Genomic DNA, 25825 nt, shown 5'->3' with positions numbered 1-25825 from the left:
GACATTTCATGCACGTAGCATGGAATACAATCCGAAATTGTGTGTTATCCACTGAAAACATTCGTAGATATTGGCTTCGTAGTTCCATGTTCACGTTATGATGTTTATAGAGGATGATCGCTTTCAGAGATCACCTAAAAGCGGATCATGACATCTTTCATTTTTCTTTTTGACGCGAGTATCCGTAAGATTGTTTTAATGATACAATATCGTCGGTATCAGTGATAAAATGTTTTATTACCAACGATAGATAATATTAAACTTGTCGTAAACTTATATCGATTATGATTCTTACCATTAAACGATTAAAATGAAAAAACAAAGTGTTAGAATAATCTAACTTTGTGTAATAAAAAAATTCGCAACTAATTAATTTTTTAACTTTTAATTCTTTTAATCCACAATTTTCTTAACTGTCAATAAAAATTTTTTAAAATATTTTTTTAATTTTGTAATTTCGTAGTGATTAATTATAGTCAACAGTTTGTATTAATACAAATATTAACATATCGTTTTCTCTTGGCAACAATATATTCTTAGCTTTCATCATTTTTACTTATATGATTTCCGTTAATTAGTTGTATCGTTACCAAGTATTTTGTTGTGATTTCGTTTTAAGCCAAAGTTACGACGCAAGCGTAATGGATTCACTTCTCTACCTTCGAAATTCCCAAATAAGCTCTTTTGCACAACGTAAAACCCGACTGTGCTTCATGCCTTAAAGAAGCATTTCAAATTTGCAATGCACCGAGAATGCGCGCGTTTGCCTGGGCGTTGGTGTACCGAGCAGTTCTGATCACAATTCGTGAAAGTTTGAGACTGTATTAAACTTTATATTACTATGCACATTGAGGAAAGAGCTTTATACATATTTTCCCTTATCAACGTTGACTGTTCTTGTGTTCATGTTATGACACAAATTTACGAGTGACACTTCGTTACTCTTATTGTAAGTGCATGATATTATTTTTTTCAGGCAATTTTTGTTTTAATTTTGTTATTGGTTATAAATATTTACTAATAGAATAGTTTTTTTATTTACTAATAGAATTAGTAAATAAAAATATTTTAGTAAATAGAGATATTTACTATAGAATAGTTGAACATGTCTTTTTTCTTGTTATATAAAAAAATTTTATGCTGTAATTGAAATCTCTTCAGATATAGTTTGCTTTTGCAAAAAAAAGAGAAAGGAAGAGAAAGGACGAACATCATATTAAAAATGTGTTTAGAATCAAGGGTATCAGTTCTGTTAATTTATCTGTAAATTAAGAGTAAAAAAATTCTTTAAAAAAATAATTACGCATAATTGCTGAAACTGTCTTAAAATTATTTTACAAATATTCAGAGATCAAAAAATAATAAAGAAAGAAAGAAAGAACATAAAATATTGAACAACAAGTTTTTATTTTTTTAATTAACCATTTTTTTACGCAATAATTATTGCAAAATTAATAATTATTGTTGTAAAACTTTATATTTTAGTTTATTTTTACTAAAATTCAGAGATCATGTACGAGAAATTTGTCTTAAATAAGAAAAAACTTTTTGATGATATATATATAGATCAGATCTATTTGATATGAGCACATCATTTTATGTACGCATAACAATGGATGGAACATGTGCTGTTGTATTGTATTGCATTTCACACTTCTTACTGCAATATGTGCGTATCGCACATTTTGTTGCACTATTATTATTCTGCAATCGTGCACAAACAGGACACGGTTATCCAAGTCGATAAAGTACTCTATTTGAATGAAATTATCGAGACCATTCGGTCAAATAGAGCACGGGTATAGTTTCATTATCGTTCAACGTCAGTGACTGCCTGGCCTGAAGTTGAAGTATCAGTCATGTTCGTACATTTCGTTGCAACTTGGACATTTTATCGTTTCCGATTCTGTGCTCATCGATTCGATTCCATAGAGTGAATTATCAATTGAAGAGTGTTCTTAGATAATTTATAATGTTTTTGTTAAATTAAAACAAAATAAATTGCTGAAATTTCGTTTAAAAATTTTAAATTTCTTTATTTTTTTCCTTTATTTTCAGTTGATACAATTGCTGTATCTATACAAATGTACACAATAATATTAACATATGTATATATACACTATAAGTGTACATATATGTAACCGGATAAAAGAATACTAATGTAGGGAATTGAATAAAAAATTTAATTTTTAGTAAAAAAATTTCAATAAAAATACATTTGAAAATATATGACTGAAAAAATTATTACTAAAAGATTTTATAAGTATTTAGCTAGCAGATTAATTTTTCAAATTTATTTATTTAGACTTCACACCGAGGTATATTTTATAACAAAAACGTAATAACAAATTTCAGAGAGAAAGTAAACATATATATATATGTAAATTTAATTGTATTTATTTTTGCGTGCGAGAAACAATTTTTTAAAATTTGATTATAAATGTAAAATTTTAATAAGAGAAATTAATACTTACTATATACATTAGATAGAAAGAATCTATAACAGACATAAGATATTATTTAGATCGATCTTTTTTGTATAGAATGATATTTAATATTTTTTATATAATCATATAACTGTTGTTATTTTAAGATTTATAATAGCTTTATCTGAGATAAAGAAATTCTTTTTTACTATTTTTAAATTTCAAAGTATACTTATAAATTTTGTAATACTCTTTTTAAAAATTATTCTATATCTTTAAATACATAAACAACGTAGAATAATATTTTATTAAATAAATGCCATAACTATAGATTCCAGATTATAATTATTATATGTATATAAAGAAAGTTAATAATAAAATCCAATATCTACATACACAGTCTTATAAGCTTAAATCGTTTTAGTATATGCAACAAGTGTAAGATGGCAGCATATAGAAAATATAGCTATGATAAAAGTAAAATTGTGCAATAATTCTCTTAATTATTATTGTTCTTTTCTTTAATATCAAATAAGTTAAATTTACTAGACTTATATCTACATACTTTTTGTACTTTTTTTATATCAATAAAAAGTGAAAAGTTTAATTAATAATGTAGAATATATATTTTTCTACATAAGTTTGAATATTTCTAAAAGCGATTAATATCACGATTCTATCCTGGCTTTCACATTCATATATACTGCTAGTCAAATATTAAAATTTATAAAAAATAGCTTTAATTGCTTTCGGAGAGCGATTTAAACCCGCTTCAGTCAAAAAATGTTAATATTTACAGTAGGAAATAGGAAATCTCAAAACAAGACAAAGACAAAATTCCATAAAATTGATATTAAACATTTTATAAACAAAGAAAAAATTTTTCATACATAAATATTAATTATATAATGATTTTGTCATTGATAAAATATTAACATTAAGAAAACTACATACATTAGATATATATTTGATATTATACGCAGCTGACAAGCAGATAATATATGTTGTATACATAATTGATCATTTTGTGTGAGTTAATCATATAAAATACACTGCCCTCGTTATATTTTGCATTTGATCGAATCGAAATTTAACAGAGCAGTCTGTTCGCGCGGTTTCGCTAATAACGAGTTATAAAATGAGATTGACGGATTAATTATAAAATTCATACTAGTTTACGCGAATGCGTTAATTTATGTATATTTATTGAATAAATATGCGGATTAACAGCGGCATGCGGCCGTTTTGCGATAAAAAGTTTGATTATTTTCAATTCTTTTTTAATCTTAATATGTGACATAGAATGCTTATATCTATTTAATAATACAATTTAGTTGAAAAAAATGATTGCAGTCTGCAATCACCAATATTGACGATATTTCAATTGATTGGTACTTCAATTTCTCTCTTAGAGCAGTACCTACTGCAAAAAAGTATTTTTATATTAAATATAATTAAATATCATATTAAAACATTATAAATATTTCATACATTTTATCTAATACAATGATGTAAATAATGTTGAGATTAAATAGAAATGTAATTTTATTTAAGCAAATACTAGAATTATTTTATTTAAGCAAATACTAGAATTATATGTTAAAAAATATGTTAAAAAATACTTAACATAAATGATTTTGTCGAATGTATCAAGATAATGTATTATATGATATGTATTTTTATTATTATAAAAATATGCAGAAAAATACTTACTAATATAATATTGTAGGAACTAGCACAATCAAGACTGAGACCAAAGAGCAAACCATGGCAGTCGATATTATCATCGATTCGCTCATTGTACTTTTTATTTCATTTTGCATTACTGTGATCTCCTGTAAATAAATATAATAAATACATATAAAATATTAAAAATAACATAAAAACAAGTAGATATACATACGTAAAAATATTGATTCAAAGGCTACTATAATGTGTATGAACAGTATTGCGTATTTCATGTACACATCAATACATAAAAATTTTATATATATATATATATATATATATATATATATATATATATATATGAATATATAAATCATTCTTGTTTAAAAAATTATATTAAGGAGAAGTTCTTTTAAAATTTGTCATTATAATCTATTATTAAAATAAAATTCAAGAGTTTTAAAATATTTTGTGTAATATATAAGACATATAAGAATTTCATCGGAGTTTTAAATAATTCATGCATATATATATGGCACAGAAAAGTGCGGCTAATTAGTTTGCCACTTTACTCAATTCTGCATCGATTTTGTGCAAGCCAGTGTAACTGAATAGAATTCCCAACACGCGTTTCGCAAGAAGGCGTTAATCCTTTAAGCAGTGATAACACAATGAAACTTTATAATCTAGTTTTGGATGCGTGTTCCCTCGAGCGCGACCTTCCTCCCTTCTATACCTCTTACTCTCTTTTCACGCTTTTGCAGCCTCATCATAAAGCTTACTCTTTGTTCTATTCAACTGAATACGGGAAAACTGATAAAACAAATAAAACTGGGAAATTTTTGTAGTAATATCTGGAATATGATAAATGTATATATATATATATATATATATATATATATATATATATATATATAGAGAGAGAGAGAGAGAGAGAAACTAATGTGTATGTGTGTTTAATGTGTAGTTACCTAAACCATAAAAGTCTATTAAAATACTACTGTAAAGAGGTTTTTTTATATAAACTTTGTTTTTCTTTTTCAGTCGTTTAATATTCCGAAGAATCAGCAGGGAATTAATTAAAGGAAAGAAAGTTAAGTCTTTTGAGTGTTTAAATGGTCGTTTAGCAAATCCTTTAAGTTACAAGGAAGGAAATAGTGGGCGGGGAAGGTGAAAATCAGTTTCGTAAGTATTACAAACGAAATGAAAGATGATAGTGCAACCTCTTCTACCAGTTTTACTTAATTTACATATTTATTTTTATATAACCATGATACAGGATAGTATAAGATTGAAAGGATCTGTACTAAAAAATTAAATACATTTTCCATGCTAGACTATCTATAAAATAGATAACTTATTTAAAAACAAATTCTTTTTATATCTATTATATCTATTATATCTATTATCTATTTTATATCTATTATTTATATGTTGTTCATTTCAAATTTTTCTGCTTTCCTTTTGAAGAGAGAAAGAGAGAGAGAGAGAGAGAGAGAGAGAGAGAGAGAGAGAGAGAGAGAGAGAGATTAAGATTTTATAACAAATTATATATATGTAAAATTACATAAACTATATGCTAAGTTTCGATAATTAAAATACTGACGTTACTGATGATAAATATTAATTTGTTTAATTTATAGAGATAAAGATATAGTTTTGTTTTTTAAAATTATGTCACGTATCGCGATATAATGCATTATATATACTTGTATTTTAAATTTATCCTGAAATAATACATTTTTTATATTTTTATAGTTTAATTTGACACAGTCTCCTGTCTTTTTAGTAAACTTTTAGTAAATTTGAAATATTATCTTTCAAAGATAAAATGTTACATTTTATCAATGTGCGCTTGAAATGTGTTTTCGTATGTCCAACCTTTCACATCGAAATATCATAGATATTATCGCTTGCAATTCAATAAACATTGATATATTTGGAATTTTCAGTTATTGCATATATCATTTCAATGTTATATTATAGGATCTCCATCTCCCTTTTCCAAAAAAATAATTAATTAATCATTAATATATTCATTTTACTTTTATAAAACAGAATTTGTAATTTTTAATATTTATAAAATATAATTGTAGCTTGTATCTTTTTTCCTACGTTCATGAATTGATTTTTGTTATAAATGTACAAATATACATATGCACATACACACACACACACACACACACACACACACACACACACACACACACACACACACACACACACACATATATATAAGATAAAATAAAGAGCTCGTATCTGATAAATATTAGTAATTATAAGAAATTCTGTGTCATTAACGTTAACATTATTTTATTGAATATAAATATTTGAGCACATAATCTAAAAGAGATACACTATTTTGCGGAGAAAGAAAGAAAAAAGTGTCATTTCATTAATATTGACAAAAATTACATATTTTAAATTTTAAATACATACATATAATATGTTGAAAAATATTTGCACGCTTTCTCATTTTTAAATAATTTTAATAGTCTGTGATATGTAATTTCATTGATTATATTAAACTAAAATCTTTGCACCAAAATCTTAATTTCGATTTAAAAATAAATTAGTTAAAAAGCTGATTCATACATATAATTAAACTAAAAAATGGATTCATACGTATAATTGTTATTAAAAATTGAAATTAATTAATATTATATACTAAACAAAAAAACATGAAATTAAACTGCTTTCTCTGCAATTGCATTGCAAAACTTGATCTATTCCCATCTAATCTACATGCCTATTTAGTATAATAACTAATTGCCGACGCTTGAAATTCGCATCTAGTTGACTGAGACAGGAGATCGAGGTTGTTCATGTCAGACAGGAAATCGAGCGACTTGTCTTTCGATCCTCATTAAAACTTTTGCCGACAGCATCGTCCTTCCGAGAAACTGCTTATTGTTTAACTTGGCTCGTTATCATTATTTGACCCGAAAATGCAATATCGGCCACGTGAACGGGTTAATCGCGCAACAACCGCGCGCATAGACTTTGCACCATACCTGTCGCTAAACTTTACGACAGAGACGCAAACTAACGCAAGAGAGAATATTTATACAGTCAATGAAAATGTACAAACTTTCTTCTTAAGCATCAATGCCGAAAATCTGTCCCAATTTCGACTTTTCCTTGAAATCACTAATCTCTTTTAAACTCTAACATTAATTAGTTATGCAGCTAATTAATTTAAAATGGATTTAATATATATATATATATATATATATATATATATATATAAAGAAAAAGCGTATATACAGGGTGAGCCATTTTAATTAACGCACGCAATTATTTCGGAAACAAAGCATTTTAGAGAAAAATGTTTCAGACAAAAGTTTTATGGTTTCGAGGAGGCCATAAGATGGTATCATTGGTTTGACCTTGAAGAGTTATTTGAAGGTCACATGAAGGTCACCTTCAATTTCTTAAATGGAACCTACTATTTGTCATTGCATATTCTTATAGCTTATCTCGAGAGTTTTCCAAAACACTATAATTAAGTACCTTTTCGTTAAGTACTTTTTGAGTTATGAGGCTTGAAATAATTTCTTAATTTTACATAAACCGTAAAATATCTTGTAAAATATTCATTTTTCGATTATCTTACCTTAATACTTTTATGTACAAAATAATGAGAGGAATCAATTGGTGTAAAGAAAACACATAGTTGTTTTTAAGAAAAAATATGGAATTGTTAATTGCAAATTATATATTTTTTCTTCAAAACAACTATGTGTTTTCTTTACACCAGTTGATTCCTCTCATTATTTTGTACGTAAAAGTATTAAGGTAAGATAATCGAAAAATGAATATTTTACAAGATATTTTACGGTTTATGTAAAATTAAGAAATTATTTCAACTCAAAAAGTACTTAACGAAAAGGTACTTAATTATAGTGTTTTGGAAAGCTCTCGAGATAAGCTACAAGAATATGCAATGACAAATAGTAGGTTCCATTTAAGAAATTGAAGGTGACCTTCACGTGACCTTCAAATGACTCTTCAAGGTCAAACCAATGGTGCCATCTTATGGCCCCCAAAGAAACAAACAACTTTTGTGGGAAAATTTTTTCTCTGTCATGCTTTGCCAACGAGATAATTGGGATTATAGATTAAAATGACTCACCGTGTATATAAATACATTGTAGCATATAAATTAAGTCAACTGTTTTATTTCATATTTTCAATTTAATATCTGATAAAATATAAATTCTTAATAATAATAAGAAAAAACGTATAACGTTAACTTAATTTATATGTTACAATGTATTAACAATGCATGAGTTTTCTTATAATTATCTTAGAAATAACATTTTATATTTTTCAACACACATGAAATTGTCAAACATGTTATCTTTCATTGCATATTACAGGGAATATTACAATAATTTAGAATATGAAATATATGATTATTCATAAAATTTACAGATTTAATGAAAGATAAGTTATCCTGTAGAGCGATCAAGTTTTACAATTAGAATGTTAGACCTTGACGAGCACTAACTTACTTGCGTGTAGCAGTAAAAGACGCAGAAGAGCAGTATCAGCAGCAGACTTTGTGAAAACATTTCTGTTGTCAACGCTGAATGACAGTGAGAATATGACGCATTTTTACCTGTGTTTTAGCATTATCTGCTTCAGCTGACTCATAATGACGATAACGTATGCTATTGACGAATTTTTTGTCGGCATTTCTTTTATCGCTTGTATTACAATTTTATAAGCTTATCTTATCTGTCAAGCGTAGCAACTACGTGTTCTACGTGCTCTAAGCATAGATACAACCAGTTATGAATGTATGTTTCGAAGACTTGTAATATTTCTAATTTTTTTCAAAAATTCTTCTTTATAAATTACAATAAAGTGCTTATTTATTTATAAAGTAGATAATAATTATTAGTATTGTAATAAAGCTAATAATTGATATATTAATAATTATGTTTAAATTTTATAATAATTATTAATAAATTAAAATACTTAAGCTCATGACTTATCGATAAATCCGTTATTTAAACGAATATATAAATAAGATTGATACGTAATTTTATGTGTGTAAATTTATGTAAATAATTGGAAAGAACTTAACATTATGATTTTGATCTGTGTAAAAATGTAATTTATGTAATATAAATAATTCAAAAAATGCATAAAAATTTTGAAATTGAGATTCGATAAAGAGATCAATTGAATAATAATATTAATTTTAAGATTTATTGAGAGATTTATTGATCTAATTGTTACATAAAATATCATTTAAGAATCAATCATGTAAAAACTACCCATCAAAGCAAATATTTGATAGTAAGCTAGTAGTAAGAGATGCGACACAATCAATATACTTGATAACTGATTTGACGATAAACCAATGCATCGTTTATACCGTTTATCAAACATGCTGTCGATTAAACGCATGTTTGATTCACGATCTATCACCACACACATGCTCTTTCATTTCTAATATATAAATAAACACTAGAATAGTATATTTTACTTTATTGAATGTATTATAAAATAAATAACAATTAGCTACAATGTATTTTATTTTATTTTATGTACTAATAATAAAATAAAATAAGAATGAAATTAAAATATTTATGTAGACAATACAAATTTATATAAGAATGTTTGCCTTTACATTTAATATAATCTCTTTGATTTTTTTTCTTTAAGAATTTAATCTCAAACGCAAAGCTGAAATCTTCGATTATCGATAAAAATAAAGAACCAGATAAATTTTATCAAAATCCTTGAACTGGTATTCTGAATTTCAAGAATGCTGGAAGTGTGGATGGAACTTGCGGATTCAGTGGAAGAAAAATTACGTACACGGCTCTTGCATCAAGCAATAATAAAGGATGATTCACTAAAGGAAAAAAAATATTTTCTCGCAATTCGCTCTAAACCCCTAGAAAATGAATAGTTTCTCGTAGGATTACTATGCTTATGTGTAGAAAAATAGAGATTTGAAAGTAACTGTACAATAAATTATGCATAAATACATATATGTAATTGTATATATACAATTTATTTTACTATACTATTTTCAAATTTATATTTTTCTGCATATAAGCTAGTAATTATACGAAAAATTATCCATTTTTTCTATGGGATTGACGCGAATTGTAAAAAAATATTTATTTTTCCTTTAGTGAATTATCCTTATTATTGCAATATATATTTTGATAAAGAATATATATTTTAATAAAAAATAATGTATATATATATATATATATATATATATATATAAATTATATTATTAAATATATTTTAATACATTAAGTATATTAAGTGAATTATATTTTGTGTATGTCTTCTAAAATTTTTTATTTCTTTTATTTTTACCTTGAGATATATCAGATATTTTGGAATTATTTTATTTATTTCATTTACTGTAGATTCTATATTTGTATAACAAGTCCTTAATTTAATTTATCAAACTGGCTTTAATTGATGCTCGTTCAAGCCGCGAGATTATGCGTTGAATATCGATTATATCGATGTAGCGCAAGCCCCTTTAGCTTTTGTAATCAATGCGGCGTTATACTGCAAGTGCCGCATCCTCGATATGCCATTAAGAGCCGATGGTACTGACGTAGGGTTTAACGCTAACCCAGTTCAACTAAATTTTCTTTCTCAGTCTATGTTATAGAATAGCACTATAATCCAGAAAGGGACAACGAGTCGCTAACTTAGAGTTAGCTAACCCAGACTGTCGGCGCAACCGCGCCTAACAGTGTCTTTTAAGGTATTATGCGCAGTTGATCGTATTAAGGGATGTTATATGGGCGCTGCGTCCACTCATGGTTCATGAAGGGGTTTTAACGCAAAATGACTCTGTATCTTGTTTCTCTGTTTAGAGAAAGCAGCGCCGAGGATAAGTTAATGATTTAAAATTTAATTTTAGCCTTTTTGATAATTTATTTCTCTTTTGCAAGCATAATGTAGCATTAAGTATAAATAATCAATTGCAGCACATAGCTGGTACATACACATTGTATAAAATTTAATTATAAATTTGGAATATTGTATAGGAGAAGAAGAATGTGTAATAATAGTATTGCTGTTTTAAGTTCATAGAAAAACATGTAGTTAGAATATGATGTTATAGCTGAAAGCGAGCGCTTTGAGTGCATTTTTATTTAATTCGTTGTCACCTGAAAAAGCATACAATCAATACATTTATATAACATTTTTTTTCATGCCCTATATGTAGCCCTAAAATAGTATTTTCGTACTAAATTGACGAGAATCACTCTGTGTATATTAATATACATATATATACTTTTTATATTTTTTTCTATATTTTCTAACTTGCACATTAAAATTTTAGCAATGATTTTATCATGTGTTTTATGTTTCTCCTCTCACTCTTAAAAAGTTATGTAAAGTTGTCGATTGTCGTATGTTGATTATTTGAAAGTAACGAAATTTATTCTTATTTTTTATCTCGTAATATTAATTGATCATCTCGATGTTATGCGCTATTATTTCGTATGGATGAGGGTTCATTATTGAATAAAGATTTTCTAATTTGACAGTTCAAATGTCTCGAAGTTCATATATTGAATAAGTTAATAATGAATAATTTTATTTGATGCAAGTTTAATATTACTGCTTTCGAAGATTGAAAGAAGTTGTAATATATACTACTTTTCAAGCTTATAATAATATTTTGAAGAACTATCATTGTAGAAATTGTGTATTTTGATTGCTTTTTTAATATAAAGTATACAATAGCCAAGTTCGTTGGTAAAATGTTGCTTTCGCCGTTAAGCGCGCAGCAGCCAAGTTCTTTCGCGGCGTGTTGCCTTCTATTATTAACTACAAAAAAAAATAACTAAAATACCTAATAAACCAGCTGAAATACGAAATATGAATGGCACACAACTAGCATGCGCTAATTTCATGAAGCAATAGAAAATCAAAAGCAACTAGGAAAAATTATATGTATATAAATTATATGTAGATAAATAATTGGTCTGCGAGAAAAAGAAAAAGTAAAGACAATATGGAAGACTATTTCCCTATGGATCGCATACCTGGAAGGCATTTGCACGGGTAAAAATTAAATTAAGATACACAGAGATCCTAGAAAATTCTTTTCCGCTCTTTCCTCTTCTTTTTCTCCTTCTCCTCGTGATCTCGCCGGAAAATATTGTTATTTCGTGAAACGGGTCAGACCAGTGAAAAATACTGCAGTAAAATCGTAAAAAGCACATACGCATTCGCTCGCAGCAGTAAAACTCTTCGAGTGTATTCTCGAAGGAAAGGATTTATATATTCATTAATTATTCTTCGATTCATGAGACCTAGTAGGAATTTGATTTCTGCATAGTATTAAAATTTTGCATAGTATTGCATAGTATTGCATAGTATTTCTGCATAGTATTAAAACTTTTTAGAGAAAGCGAGAGAGAGAGAGAGAGAGAACGCACTAGAAGTTGAATATTTGGAAAATCAATATTTACTAATTTTTTATTCTTTCTTTATATCATATTACAAACAGAGAAAAATCTATATTTATCTTCTTTATATACTATTCACTAAAATTAACTAGGCTAAGTAGAGCAGGGTTTTAGCGTGTGTGGGTGTATAGGCAGGCTTAAGAAAGGAGTAGAATAAGTTAATATAAGTTAGAGTGTAAGTTAGAATAAGTAGAATAAGTAAGATAATGTAAGATAAGAAATAAATGTACGCTAAGAGATGTAATTAATTGTAACCCCTTTGGGGAATCAATAAAGGCATATCAATCAATACTATTCACTAAACTATTAAATACGTATTTTTTTTTTAATGAAAGTATATATGAACGTGTGTGTCTAGTTCTAATCTTTATTAATTTATCTTAATTTAAAGTAGTTGTTCGGTAAACAAATCAAGTTCTAAGGAATTTAAAAAATTTTTATTTTAATTAAATATTAAAATAATATCTAAGTATTTGCGTAATTAAAAGGAAATTAAAGCTTAAAATTTATACAATATAAATAGTATTGTTATACATAACACATGCATGGAAACTAAACCAATGCTATTGCTTTTATCTTAATATCTACAATACATACAAATTATATTTGAAATTTTTATAAAGAATAAGCAGATAGTAAACAATGATAATATAAGCAAAGAATGAAATTTTTAACTTATAATATTTTATCAAAAAAAATTTTGTTATCTTTATAATAAATTCCTTTTGATAAGAAGAAAAAAGTTTTAGAATAACATATAAGAATTATTCAATTTCTCTTTCTCTTTCTCTCTCTCTTTATAACTCATTTTTTTGAATTTGAAAAAGAAATTATATTTTGAGATGTGCACTAGTAATACGATTTAATAACCTGCTTAGTATGTCTTGAACATACTAGGAATATTACGAATTTGCAATGTCAGTCACATATTGACTGTAACCGCGAGTAATCAATGCGGCAAATTTCTAGAATGATTTGCTAATATTTCGAATAATTCGTGTTGGTCGATGCGAATACGAAATCAATAATTGCTTTAATCGCAGCGGCAAACGGAATGCAATAGTCGGCCGTTGCTTGTATTCCGAATGGAAGGGCATTTTTAAAGGGAAGCAAGCACTATCAGGATCTAACTCAAATGAACGGATTTGCAAGTTTAAATAGCCCCTAGGACAGCTTAAAGCGCTTTAGGAATTAAAATCTGTCCGTAAAGTGGCTTTAAAATTCTAAATCCATGTTTTCGAAGCTGTTCAGATCTCACTTAACGTAACGTATTTTATATTGTCCAAGAGAGCGATTTCGTTTTCGTATTATGCATTACAATGTTTGTACAAACTCACGTATGCGAAATTTACTTCAATATATTAAATTGTATATATAATTGTACAATGTTCTTTTACTACATTATAAACATAAAAGATAAATACTTTAATTATTATGAATATTTTGTTTGTTATTTATACATTAAAGAATTCTTGTAATAAAATTGTTCACATAATTGCATATATATGAATTATAACAATATTTTATACTTCATGAATATATTTCGTATATTAATAATTGACTTTATATTAATTGTTAATATTAAAAGATTAAGTAATAAAAATAACAGCTAATTTTTTTATCACATTTAGATCGATATCTTATCGTTATTTTGTCTTTTCTTATTGTTAGTCTTTTATCTGTCTAGATTGTCTTATGCTTTAAATGAGACAGATAAGAGACAAGACGAATTTCAGCTGTGCTCTCAAAGTAAGCTTACGACGAGGACAAATCGTAAAGTCTGCTTCTGTAACGTTGCAGATCTTAACGTCGAAAAAGAAACGAAATGTCAAGTTCTATGATATATAGTTCTTTTCTGTTTAAAAGAAAACTAATATACTTACAGTGAGGACATTTTTTAATGCTATTCTCTTAACATTAATTTTTCAAAATTCGCCACTTTATACCAAAATAGTGCAAAATTTCGAAGTATATTTTTTTAGTTAATCTTTTTCAGGATGTCAAAAAATTGTTTTATTTATATTTCCCGCGTAATTATTTAATTATTTAATAAAATGTACTTTTTAGTGTCTTATAAGTTTATTGAATTATTGTTGTCAGAAATTATTGTTCTTTAGAGAGTTTAGTTCAGATCAATTTTTCCATAAACTTTGTCACTTTTGTTACTTTTGCCACTTCTATGTGATAAGTAATCTTATCTTAACTGTTATTAATCAGATATAAAAATTATTCTTGTATATTTGTAATATCAAAATCTGAAATTATTAAAATTATGTCACATTTCTAATGTTGATTACATTGGAGAAATTAGGATATTTGATGTTCGATGAAAATGGATTTATAATATTATTGTCATGCTGAAGAATCGAGAGAGCAATCAATTTTTATCGATGCGAAGCAACTAGAATTCATAGAAACTCGTTAATTCCTAGCGCATTTTACTTCATCGATATTTCGTTTCCGTTTAGCGAGATTCTTCTTGCCGGAACTTTCGTTCTTCAGGATTTCTCTCTCTTATCTTTGTGAGAAAATGAGCGAATGTCCATTCGAGAGCTGTGCGGTTGAAAGCAACCAGTTTTCTTCAGCCTGCGAATCGAATGGCGATCGTAGCTCGGCAGTCCTCTCAGACGCAGGATATTAAAGACAGATTAAGATCTTCGACTTCCGGTTCCGCCATCTATCGAATAATCATCGCTGTCGTACAGCCAGATCTTTTAATGCACCGGAACATCTGCTTTGAACGGAAGCTGTCATACTGTAAGATAGATGTAATGTGTTGAAGCGTTCAATTTCGAGAAGCTTATTAACGCTAAGAGTTATATTTATATATGTATAAATTTATCTATATTTTGCGATAGAAAATTATTTTCATTTTCTAAATTGAAAGCTTATATTCTTTTCTTCCTATTTTTATCTTCGTTTTAAATTTTATAACAATTTCTTTCAAAATCTACTGATATAATTCTATCAATTTATTTACTCTATTGATTAAATAATATCAAATAAAAATGTTTATTTTAGCAGATATTAAAAACTCGGAATGTTTAAAGCTATATAATTATAAAATAATGAGAAAAAGTAAAATTTTTGTCATTTATATTAAATTTTATTACTTTCGATATCCTTTTTAACTTAATAAAATTTTAACATATTACTTGAGAAAATAACATAATTCTGGAAGAATTCTGCTCTTATGAATTTATTTACTATCAATTTTCTTATATTTTCTAATTTTAATTGCAGAAAGTTATTTTTATTAATTATGACAAACTTACAATTTTATTTATTGCGTAAAAAAGGATAACAGAAAAGGAAAGAATGTTGTTGTCGAATTTACGATAAATCGTAATAAAATACATCAGCCTGACACATTCAACATGCGATAATACTACAAACAAAAGCAGCGAACGATAAAATGCAAATTTCGTGAACGCGCAGAAAACGCTGCCGTCGCCGAACATAAATAATTTTAATTGCCGTTTTTATACGTCGGTGCGTTTTAGTGCGCATTTGGTGCGCACGCGCTATGCATATAGTGCCAAATTAAATCTTTTTTAGCCGAAATATAAATATTTTTGATAGTTAATAAGACCGCAAAATCTCATTTGTATAGCTCACTGGTCATCTTTTTTATCATGTTTCTTAATGTTTCTATTTAAAAGCATGCAATTTAAAATACGTAGCAGTCTTTGTATTAGCTAGCTTATAAACTTTAATTTAATGTGTATAGTTTTCATTCATTCCAACAAACATTAAAACACGCCGAAAACTTTTAATTGCTTTTTAGGAAGGAAAAGGTTCCGGCTATGCCAGCTGCTAGTAAACATAAGATAAAGTATTCTGTAATTAGGAGTTTTATGAGACTAGCAAATCACCGGCGTTTACTGAACTACTACTAAGATAAAGAATGTATAATAGGTTGCCCGATTTTGACTAATTTGCAATAAACATCTTATTATTCTTCAAGAAAGGTGTCTCGGTAGTTAACAATTTATTCTTATGACGATAAGCGAGCATAATTGTATAGCGTTTAGCATAAACTAGCAATAAAAAAGAAATTACTCGTAAAACTGCGAATATATGCAAAAACAACTTTAAAAGAAAGGAACTTGAGAAGAGGAAAGAAGCAGTTCATGTTCTCTCAGAAATTGAAACTTCTTAGAATTTAAATATTCAAATATTTCTACTATATAATATATTGACGTTACCTCTTTCATTATTTAGTGCAATTAAATTTTACGTGAGTACTTAACATAATACTAATATGTGCCAATAAAATATCTCCGTGACTAAATAACAATCTGATTGAATATACATATATATTAAAACACGAGATAATAAATTTTTATATTCTGATAATATATTTATTTGCAAATTCTTACGATAAAAATTCCTTCTGAAATAACAGAGGTTGAATAGGGAAAGTAGGAGGGTCAAGTAAAAAAAAGTTAGCGAGGACTCTGTCCCTTTTATGGCGGCATTAGAGGAAAAATCAACAGCTATGTTAGCGCGCCTGGCCTCCTTCACGGCGATTTGTTTCACTTTGCGGACGGGCTTCCACTCTTGTTCTACTTCCGAGTCTCTTTCGCTCTTCGTTTAATCTTCTCGAGTCAAGTCGGATCCCGCCATTAGTTCGCGTAGTCCATGTACTTTTCATTCGGATCCACGTTTTGCCAGAGATCCGATACGAAGTTTCGAGAGGCCGAAGCCATAAATGACCGACAAAGTTTTTTTTTATGGAGGAGGACGACGAAACTATTTTGTGTGATGTCTAAAACTGTACCTATTGCTTTTTTTATTGCTCAGTAATAAGTGTGAGTGACTAAAACAGTTAAAATATAAAGAAGTATTAATGCATTTAGATAGATAGTAAAAATACTAAAAACCAACATAGAATTGTTAAACTGACATGCCTCTATTTCTCAGCAATTAAAACTATAATCTATCAAAATTAATATAAACTCGATTCATTAGTTAGTCATTAGCCCTAGTGTTTATGCATCCGTTGTTTACTTATATACTAAATTAATCTATATTGATTTCTTCAAGTTTGAAAATCTTAGGGCTTTCTTTTCGACAAGTTACATATATCATTTAAATAGAATAGATTTCTAAATCGTTTTTATCTTTATTATTTCATTCACAATACGGTTAGAAAAATTAAATTATGATATTTTAAATCATTGTTGTTTCATAATTGAATTAATAAGTTTAATGAAACAAAAATAAAATTTTAGGTGTAATCGCGCGATTTCGGAAGTGCAACCATGAATACAGATCAGATTCATAAATATTTGAAAAGTTTTATACACAATATTTGTGCGTGTATATTTACATCTAATGTGATTGATCGCGAACAAGTCTCGAAACGCCTGTGCGCACACACACACATATACATACCAGTCCATCGCGTAAACAATTCCAGCAAACAATTCTTGCGATCCAGTAATTTTCGAAAGTGGAGTTTCTTCCTGTTCTCGCGCTGTATTTCCTTTACGTAAACGTCACTGAAGAATACAATTCACCAGTGATGCAATGCCGGTGATGAGTAAATTCCGCCTTAATGTCGATTCTCGCGAGTCTTGACCTACAAATCGATCCGATGTAAGGTCGAGGTGAGTCTTGAAATTTCTTGTCGAGTAATCTATAAACACACTCGTTATTACAACAAATTTTGAAATAAACTAATATAAATATATAATTACATATAAATATATAATTCAACACACATAATAAATAATCAAAGTATACAATTTAACATGTTTTGTAGTCCGTGCGAGTATATATAATATATCATTAAATCAATTAAATTAATTTGTAAATATCTATGGAGGAAGCAAATAAAAGAGAATGAAATTAATAATTAATAATTTTGAAAATATTAAGCGACAATGTGTATTATAAATATCACATATCGGAAAGTGAAATGAAATGTCGAATATTATCTCTGTTCTCGAATTATATGTTAATTTAAAATGACTGGAAATAAACAAAATATTGATCTTCATTTTAAAGCTATTATAATTAATGTCTATCCATAATGTAGAAATATAATTATATGTAACAATAATGTTTTATTGTAAATTAATAATATAATATAATTGACAATATATAATACAAGATAAAGAGATTTTTTTCGTAGATATTTCTATCAAATGTGTTCAACTTTAATTGAATCTTTTATTTTCGCGGAGATGATGTATCAAATATACGTTGTATATTGATACAAAGTATTTGTTGCATTTATTTATGACTGTGTATGATACGTTTTTATACTACAAGATCAAAACATCGAGAACGTAATTATCATTATAACTCATAATATATATACTTTCGTTTCAAAAATTATCTCCGATATAGAAATAATTTAATAAGTGTTAACTATCAAAAAATTTGTTTAATATCCGCTTTTATAAACAATTTTGCCTTATCTTATTCAGAAGAATATCAACACGAAAGAACAGAAGAAGAGAAAGTAAACTGAGATGAAGTTTTTTCCCAGTGATGTAAAGATAGTTATGATAACATTTAAAATACCTGTGCAACGTTTTCTCGGAGCAATGCATCGAAAACTTTAAATAAAGATTTATCTTCCGTATAGAGTCAGACAGGTACAAAGCGTAAAAAGACTTGAAGAACGCAGTCGCGTAAAAGTTCTGGCGCGTAGAAACTTCTCGTTCACACGGGAATTTCGTTTACTAACGTAATTTGCGGTTACTAGTGAAGAGGCCTGTGACTCTCATTCGCGTTTATGCAATCGCGAGCCGTGACATTTAAATAAGAAGAAGGGAATATAATTGATACATACCGGGAATGCATCTTAGCGTGACTTTTAAAGCATGAACAGAGCTGTGCGACTTTACTTTACGTAAGTCAGCATTTATATTGGATTCCCATCCATTTTCTGACAAATCGAAATCACAAGGAAGTTTATTTGCAATACTTTTTTTACGCATGTTGGAATATTTCACAAAAATGTTAAATTAGTAACAGTTTATATCAAACAGCAAATAACTGATGTAAGTCATATCTGGTTATTCCGAATCAAGATTGAAATAGCTTGTTAGTATCGATAACAGATATTGTAACAGCGTTTGTTACTTTTTTATCGCTCTTATATATATATATATATAAATTATTATAAGTTATTATATAATAAAACAGTATAATGATTAATTCTTTTTATTATATTCCTACTTATTACATTCCACAAACAGACCATTTTTGCATGCGTTTCCTTTTTATAGAGTCTATGTAAAAAAGTAAAAGAGCTGTTATTATAGATGAAATAAAAACATGATTAAAAATTTTTTAAATTTTGTTACAAAATTAAATTCCAAAATTTATAATAATATTTAATTAATAACCGTAATTTTATACGTGTTTCATACATTGTAGTCAATAATAATATGCTTGTTCGCATTGTTCTCAAAATTCGATATATTTATAATATTCCATTTTGTATGTTTAAAAGCTACGTTTTCATTCGATGTTTCGCTCTGAAAATATTATTCATACTTTGTATTATAATATTATGTGCACGCCAATAAAAATATTACATAAAATATTTTGGAAACCTTATATTATTTTAGGAAAAAAAGGGAATTGTAAATATTTTACTTTTTACTGAAAAAGCCAACGAACTTCAAATTTCTTCGATAAAATGTTTCTTTCATCATATCTCTTTCTTTCCCACAATGTGCAGTAACATCGTTATTTTTTATTGCTCCGGATCTTGTAACCTTGCTGTAACTCAACTCCGGAAACATCATAAAGCAGGTAGGAGTTACTTCGTAACCGTCGCGATGCTCGTCGCGTTGAATAACGCCATTTAACTTTCGCGATTCAGTAATCGGATGGAGACGCATTTATGAATATAAAATGTGCGCGTGTACCTTCTCTCCAAGGAACTGGAAATTACACAGCTTTTCTACAGCGCGAGCGAGTTTTTGGATTTAAATGGCTATTACATAGAAATTTACAAACGGCGAAATTTATTAAAAAATACTGAACAACTAACTTTGCTAATTCAATCAGGATTTTTAATATTATACGCCAATCCAAGATTGGTGAATAATGCTATAATATTATTCTGCGATGCTGCGCTATTATAACATTAAAATATGATCTAATCTTTGTATTCTTAACATACACTTGTTTTATTATTACATTATAATTTCCTTTTTTAATATTTTCATACCATTCGTATTTTCAGTTTCTATATTTTTGACTTATATTTTCCTGTTATCTGTTATTTTCATACTATTTCACATCTGCCGTTTAAACACACATGCACAGAATAAAAATGTCAATATACGCACGATTAAAACAATATTTTTACTCTGCGTACGTACATTGAGATAAGAATGAAAAAAAATATTAAGAATAAGGATAGATAGTTATTGAATTACGTATATAGAAGTTCTACTATAATATTGGCGCAAGTGTTCATTTGTAATGTTGGTCCAGCGGTTCGATGGTATAATAGTAGTTCAGAATATTCTGACTGTAGATACGATAAGAAATTGTGACATAAGGAGCGATAGGAAATTTTCCTACTAATCTTATCAGTTGTGATGACTTTGCATTATTTTGTATTGTTAATTAATTCTAAATAAGCGAGTATTTTTTTCTAAAAATCTTATATTAACCCTCTTCTTCTAAAAAAAAATCACTTTGTGTTTAATAACAATGATTGACGAAATCTAAACGGTAAGATGAAAATAATGCATTGTACATTATTTAGATAATTATTGTACGGTTGTTGAGAACCGTATGGTGATGTATGTGACAGATGCAGACTATTGTATTGAAATGCAATTAAGCTTGTCTCATTCACTCTAGTTCGGAATTTGATTTATGATGTACAACGTAGGATACCGTCAATTAACGATGTATATGTTTCAAGATTAGCAAGTTTACTATTTTCTATGACACTGTGTATGTTACGGAAAGTGCGTCATCAGGTGTTTATCACACGACTTTTCCCAGTCGTGTTTCGTGATTTATCGTTCGAGCGATCGTGTGCGCCGAATGTAAATTACATGTGGACATATCGAAAATGGAATATCGACATAAACGGACCTTTATTGTATTTTGGAAAGATGCGGTGTATATGCTTTATACATGCGAGAAGAAATTATGCGGAGAAACAGCATATTATATATCTTTTCAAATACGTATATTTGTGTATATACGCTATATTTTTAAAAATATTTTAATATATTACTGCACATTTATATATATAAGCATTTTTATTATTTATATATTTTTAATTATTATTAATTATTTATATAATTACAGACTTTTATAATTTATAAATATAGTCAGTTCCTTGAAAAAATGTATAAAATATCGTTTAATCAAATATTCCCTAACAGTAGAGTTTAGATTATAATTAGAGAGAAATATAACAAATATAACTAATTACAAATATAAAAAATAAATTATACATTTTTACAAAATTATTTTATTGGAAAACTCTAAATAATTCTATCTAGAAATTGAATTAATAAGAATCCAATGTTGTCGGTTACAATCGACTGGATTTTCTTAGAAGAAGTAATTATTTCTTCCAAAGAAGAATTCAGTTCGATAATTGCGCGATTGATCAGCTTTCACAACAGCTTCAAAGTCATTTTGTAATATTGAAAGGCAATTTATAAGTCTATCGTGAAAATAGCCGTGGATCTTCGTTAAAAAGATGGAAACTAAAACAATTAAGGTACTTAACTATTCTTTTAATGAGTGTATATAAATTAAACGTTTATTAACGATATTCAATGTTAAAAACAATGGATATAAAACAACTAAATACGTACTAATACGTAACTAAGTTTTTACATACGTAAAAATAAGTTCGAATAGAATAAGGCAAAGTTTGGTAGAAAGTAATATTGAGCCGCGTGGACTAACGATGATCATGATTATGATGATCCTTTCGGTGGCTGTTGTGCACTTGAGCGTGAAATCCGTCCTTGCCCGCCTGATACTTCACTGTTCTGATATTGCCATCTGGTTCCTTCACAGTATACTCCCCGAACACTTCTGTGCCTGCAAAACGTCGACGTACAAGTTATTTGTCTCACGCTGCTTCATGCGAAGCTGGTACACTTGAGACACGCGTTATCGTTCCTTCTTATGAAGACAAATTGAGATTTACACGAATACAACGGAATATAAAACATTTTCGCACTCCTCTCAGAAATCCATAATCATTTACATTTCGCTGCATATGTTTTTCACACGATTATATAAACTTAAAACATTCAACTTAAAAAAATGAAAATCTTACAGAGAAAAAGAGAGAAAAAAGTGATTATTTTGATAAATCTACTACTATATACTATAAACTATATACTATAAAGATGCAAGAATTATTAATAATGTATTTTAAAAATGTTTCCGTAAATATCTTACTTTTATTTTATCAAAAAAGTTAATAACAATAATTTTATGCTCATACACAGCATACTCTGTTCGTTAATTATATTTATATATATTTGAAATCAATTTTAACAAAAGCAGAAAGTTAGAGAAGTGCAATATTAATAATTATGTGTAATTAATAATTAATAATCTTCGATATTTCTAACAATAATATTGCTAAATTTGTAATCTTTTTTTCTTATTTTATGTGACATAAATATTATTTAATATAACTAATATTTAAATGTAGAAATATATCTCTTATAAAATATTAAAAATATTTGAGTTTATCTAAAGAAGATTCATTGATCAAATATAATAATTGATAAATCATAATTTAATGTATTTACATTCGTTTAATCAATCCAATTGCAGCATATTTCAATGCACATTATTAAATTTAGATTAAAATTCTATTTTGATAAAACGCAACTGAAATTTTGTATAATTTATCTTAATTATTCTAATTAATTTAATGTTTGTGAAAGAGGATGGGAATGATATGCTCGCAATTGCTCAGAGACTCTTCTATCAATAGCTGCTATCTATGCTTTATATGGTTATAAACTTTTCAGCCGGTGCGCGTCTGCCTTTGAAGGTAGGAATACTGAAGCGTGCTTTTTTAGCAGCACTTTTATCGTTCCTAACTTTTCTCTCGGCGCGTTGCTACGAAATCTCTCGCTCTAGTTAAAACTTGACGACGCTCGATGATCTCAGTTTATATAAAAAAGAGTTATGTTTTGTGAAAATATTATAACAAAATTATATCAATGAAAAACTCATTAAAAACATTTAAAATATTTATTTTGGCGTAAAAATATTTTATTTTGGCAACGTAAAAAATATTTATTTTGGCATTACAAAATTTTTGTTTTATTCTGACAAAATTTATTTATAAAGTAAATTATTTATAAAGTATTATATTGCAATTACACACTATAATGGCATATGTCTCTACTCATAATGTGAGATATACTAATTATAAGAAGAAAGAATGAATGAGAATTGTAAGATTTAATTGTAAGATTTATTTTTAAATATTTATCGACACATATGAATGCGGCTTAAATAAATTTATTATTAAAAATTATAAGAATTACTCAAGCATAGATTTTATTTAAAATATATATTTGTAAAAGAATATAATTTACTTTTTTCATTTAAATGGCAATATTGAAAATAGTTTTTTAGTCAAAACAAAATTATATATTAATATTCAAATTTTCTTATTTTTTTAAAATCGTTTCTAAAATTGTATGCATTACTAATAAAATATTGTTAACATCACTTGACGAATGATAAAGCATATGTAAGTCAAGTTAAAAGAATTACCGTGTTGTGGCTTTCCATTGAGTATTCTAAGAGCAACATTATAAAATTGCTCAAGCAAAGGTCACGTTGCCACTTTTATTCGCACAATCAGTCTGTCCTACGTTCACCTCGGTACATTTGTCAGCTTTTTCTCCCTCAGAGCACGGCATCGCGATTCCGCGTACGTAAGTAGGTTATTCTTATTCTTTCCGCTCGCGATACGTACGAGAAGACGAGAAGGATCCTCCTAAAGCAGAGGAGATTAATCTCCATTCAAACTACGTATCTTACCGTCCCTATGCTCCTTTTGACCGTGATAATCGCCTGTATGGTGATCCTCGACCCCGTATGAAAAGGTATAATGGGGATGAGCGACATAGTCCTCGTGGTGACGTCCATCATCGTCGTTCCAGGTGACTTCATGTTCGTCGCCCATCACTGGCCCGTGAAAATGTTGGAAAGAGTGTGCATATCCGTCTGGTTTTGCATTGACCAAAAGCAAAGTCGAAAGCACCAATACGAATAGAACAAACTTGACAAGAAATACATTGACTAGATTAATAAAATTCTCCTGAATTAAGTATTAGCATTGAAATATAAGGTAGAATTCAAAAGACAAAGTGTTGAGGTATATGTAAGAATATATTAGGATAATAAAGAAAATATATATAGCTAAGAGAAAAAAATAAAGCAATTTGAATAGAATTCTTGAAGAAAAGGAGGTCTGTAGAGAGATTTATTTATGAAAATGCAATAGAATGTGATATTGGCTGAAAGGAAATACGAAAATAATGCAGATTATTAAAATGACAAAAAAGCAGCTAAATATAAAGATTTACAACTTTAACGAAAAGAAAAAATTAAATTAATTATCATATAATAAAAAATAAACTTCACATGAGAAAAGTAATAAGAAATTTTCAAACTGGTTTTCTTTTTAACTGAATATCATGAAAAAATTTAAATTTAATGAAAATAGAATCTTGGGGTTTAGAAGAACCTATTGTTAGAATATTATATTATTTATGTTTTATTTTTTTTAAATAAGTTTTATTAATCTTATTTAAAAGCATCTTTTTTTTAAAGTCAAACAATTAAAAAAATTTTACATATATTCTAATTTGTGCATATTAATACAAAATTACATTATTCTTAGATACGCTTTTTCTCTGTTTGTTTGTGTGATTGTTTATTTAGTTGTATCAAATAGCTTCTCAATTATTATCATATTTTTTAAAAATAGTATAAATAAAATATATAATAGTATAAATAAAAATGGTATAAAATTTTATTAGCATTTTTAAAACATTGTAAATTTTATATTTAAATTTTTTATAGCATAGTTTAAAAAAAATATATAGCAAAACTGAAAAGATGAAAACTTATTTTAATCGCAAGATTGACTCATTCAACGATTACAATATATTGATACAGGTAGTTTCAACGCTTCTCTACGAAGGAATGTTAAAGTTGACGATTGGTTCAGAATTGACTAGAATATGTCACGCAATATGCACT

General features: G+C 27.5%; 1 long non-coding RNA gene and 1 pseudogene across 2 annotated transcripts in view; both read right to left on the bottom strand.

Moving 5' to 3' along the window:
* Positions 1–3268: 3268 nt before the first annotated feature.
* LOC145963075 (uncharacterized) lies at positions 3269–8727 on the bottom strand. The gene is made up of 3 exons (XR_014436068.1): positions 8612–8727; positions 4140–4261; positions 3269–3849 (listed from the first exon to the last, which is right to left on the bottom strand). It is a non-coding gene; the product is annotated as an uncharacterized LOC145963075 (long non-coding RNA).
* A 13231-nt stretch (positions 8728–21958) lies between these two features.
* The window catches only part of LOC145963349 (uncharacterized), a 56912-nt pseudogene continuing 53045 nt past the window's right edge, over positions 21959–25825 (bottom strand). Inside the window, exons 3-4 of the transcript XR_014436130.1 lie at positions 24599–24839; positions 21959–22621 (exon numbers count right to left, since the gene is read on the bottom strand). The product of XR_014436130.1 is annotated as an uncharacterized LOC145963349 (transcript). The remainder of the gene's footprint in view (positions 22622–24598; positions 24840–25825) is intronic.

This window comes from Camponotus vicinus, unplaced genomic scaffold, assembly GCF_025532165.1.
Source record: "Camponotus vicinus isolate PSW18456_S1 unplaced genomic scaffold, iyCamVici1.0 SCAF_12, whole genome shotgun sequence".
Taxonomy (NCBI): Eukaryota; Metazoa; Arthropoda; class Insecta; order Hymenoptera; family Formicidae; genus Camponotus; species Camponotus vicinus.
The sequence above is the reverse complement of the archived record's forward strand: the minus strand, read 5'-3'. Positions and strand labels throughout refer to the sequence as shown.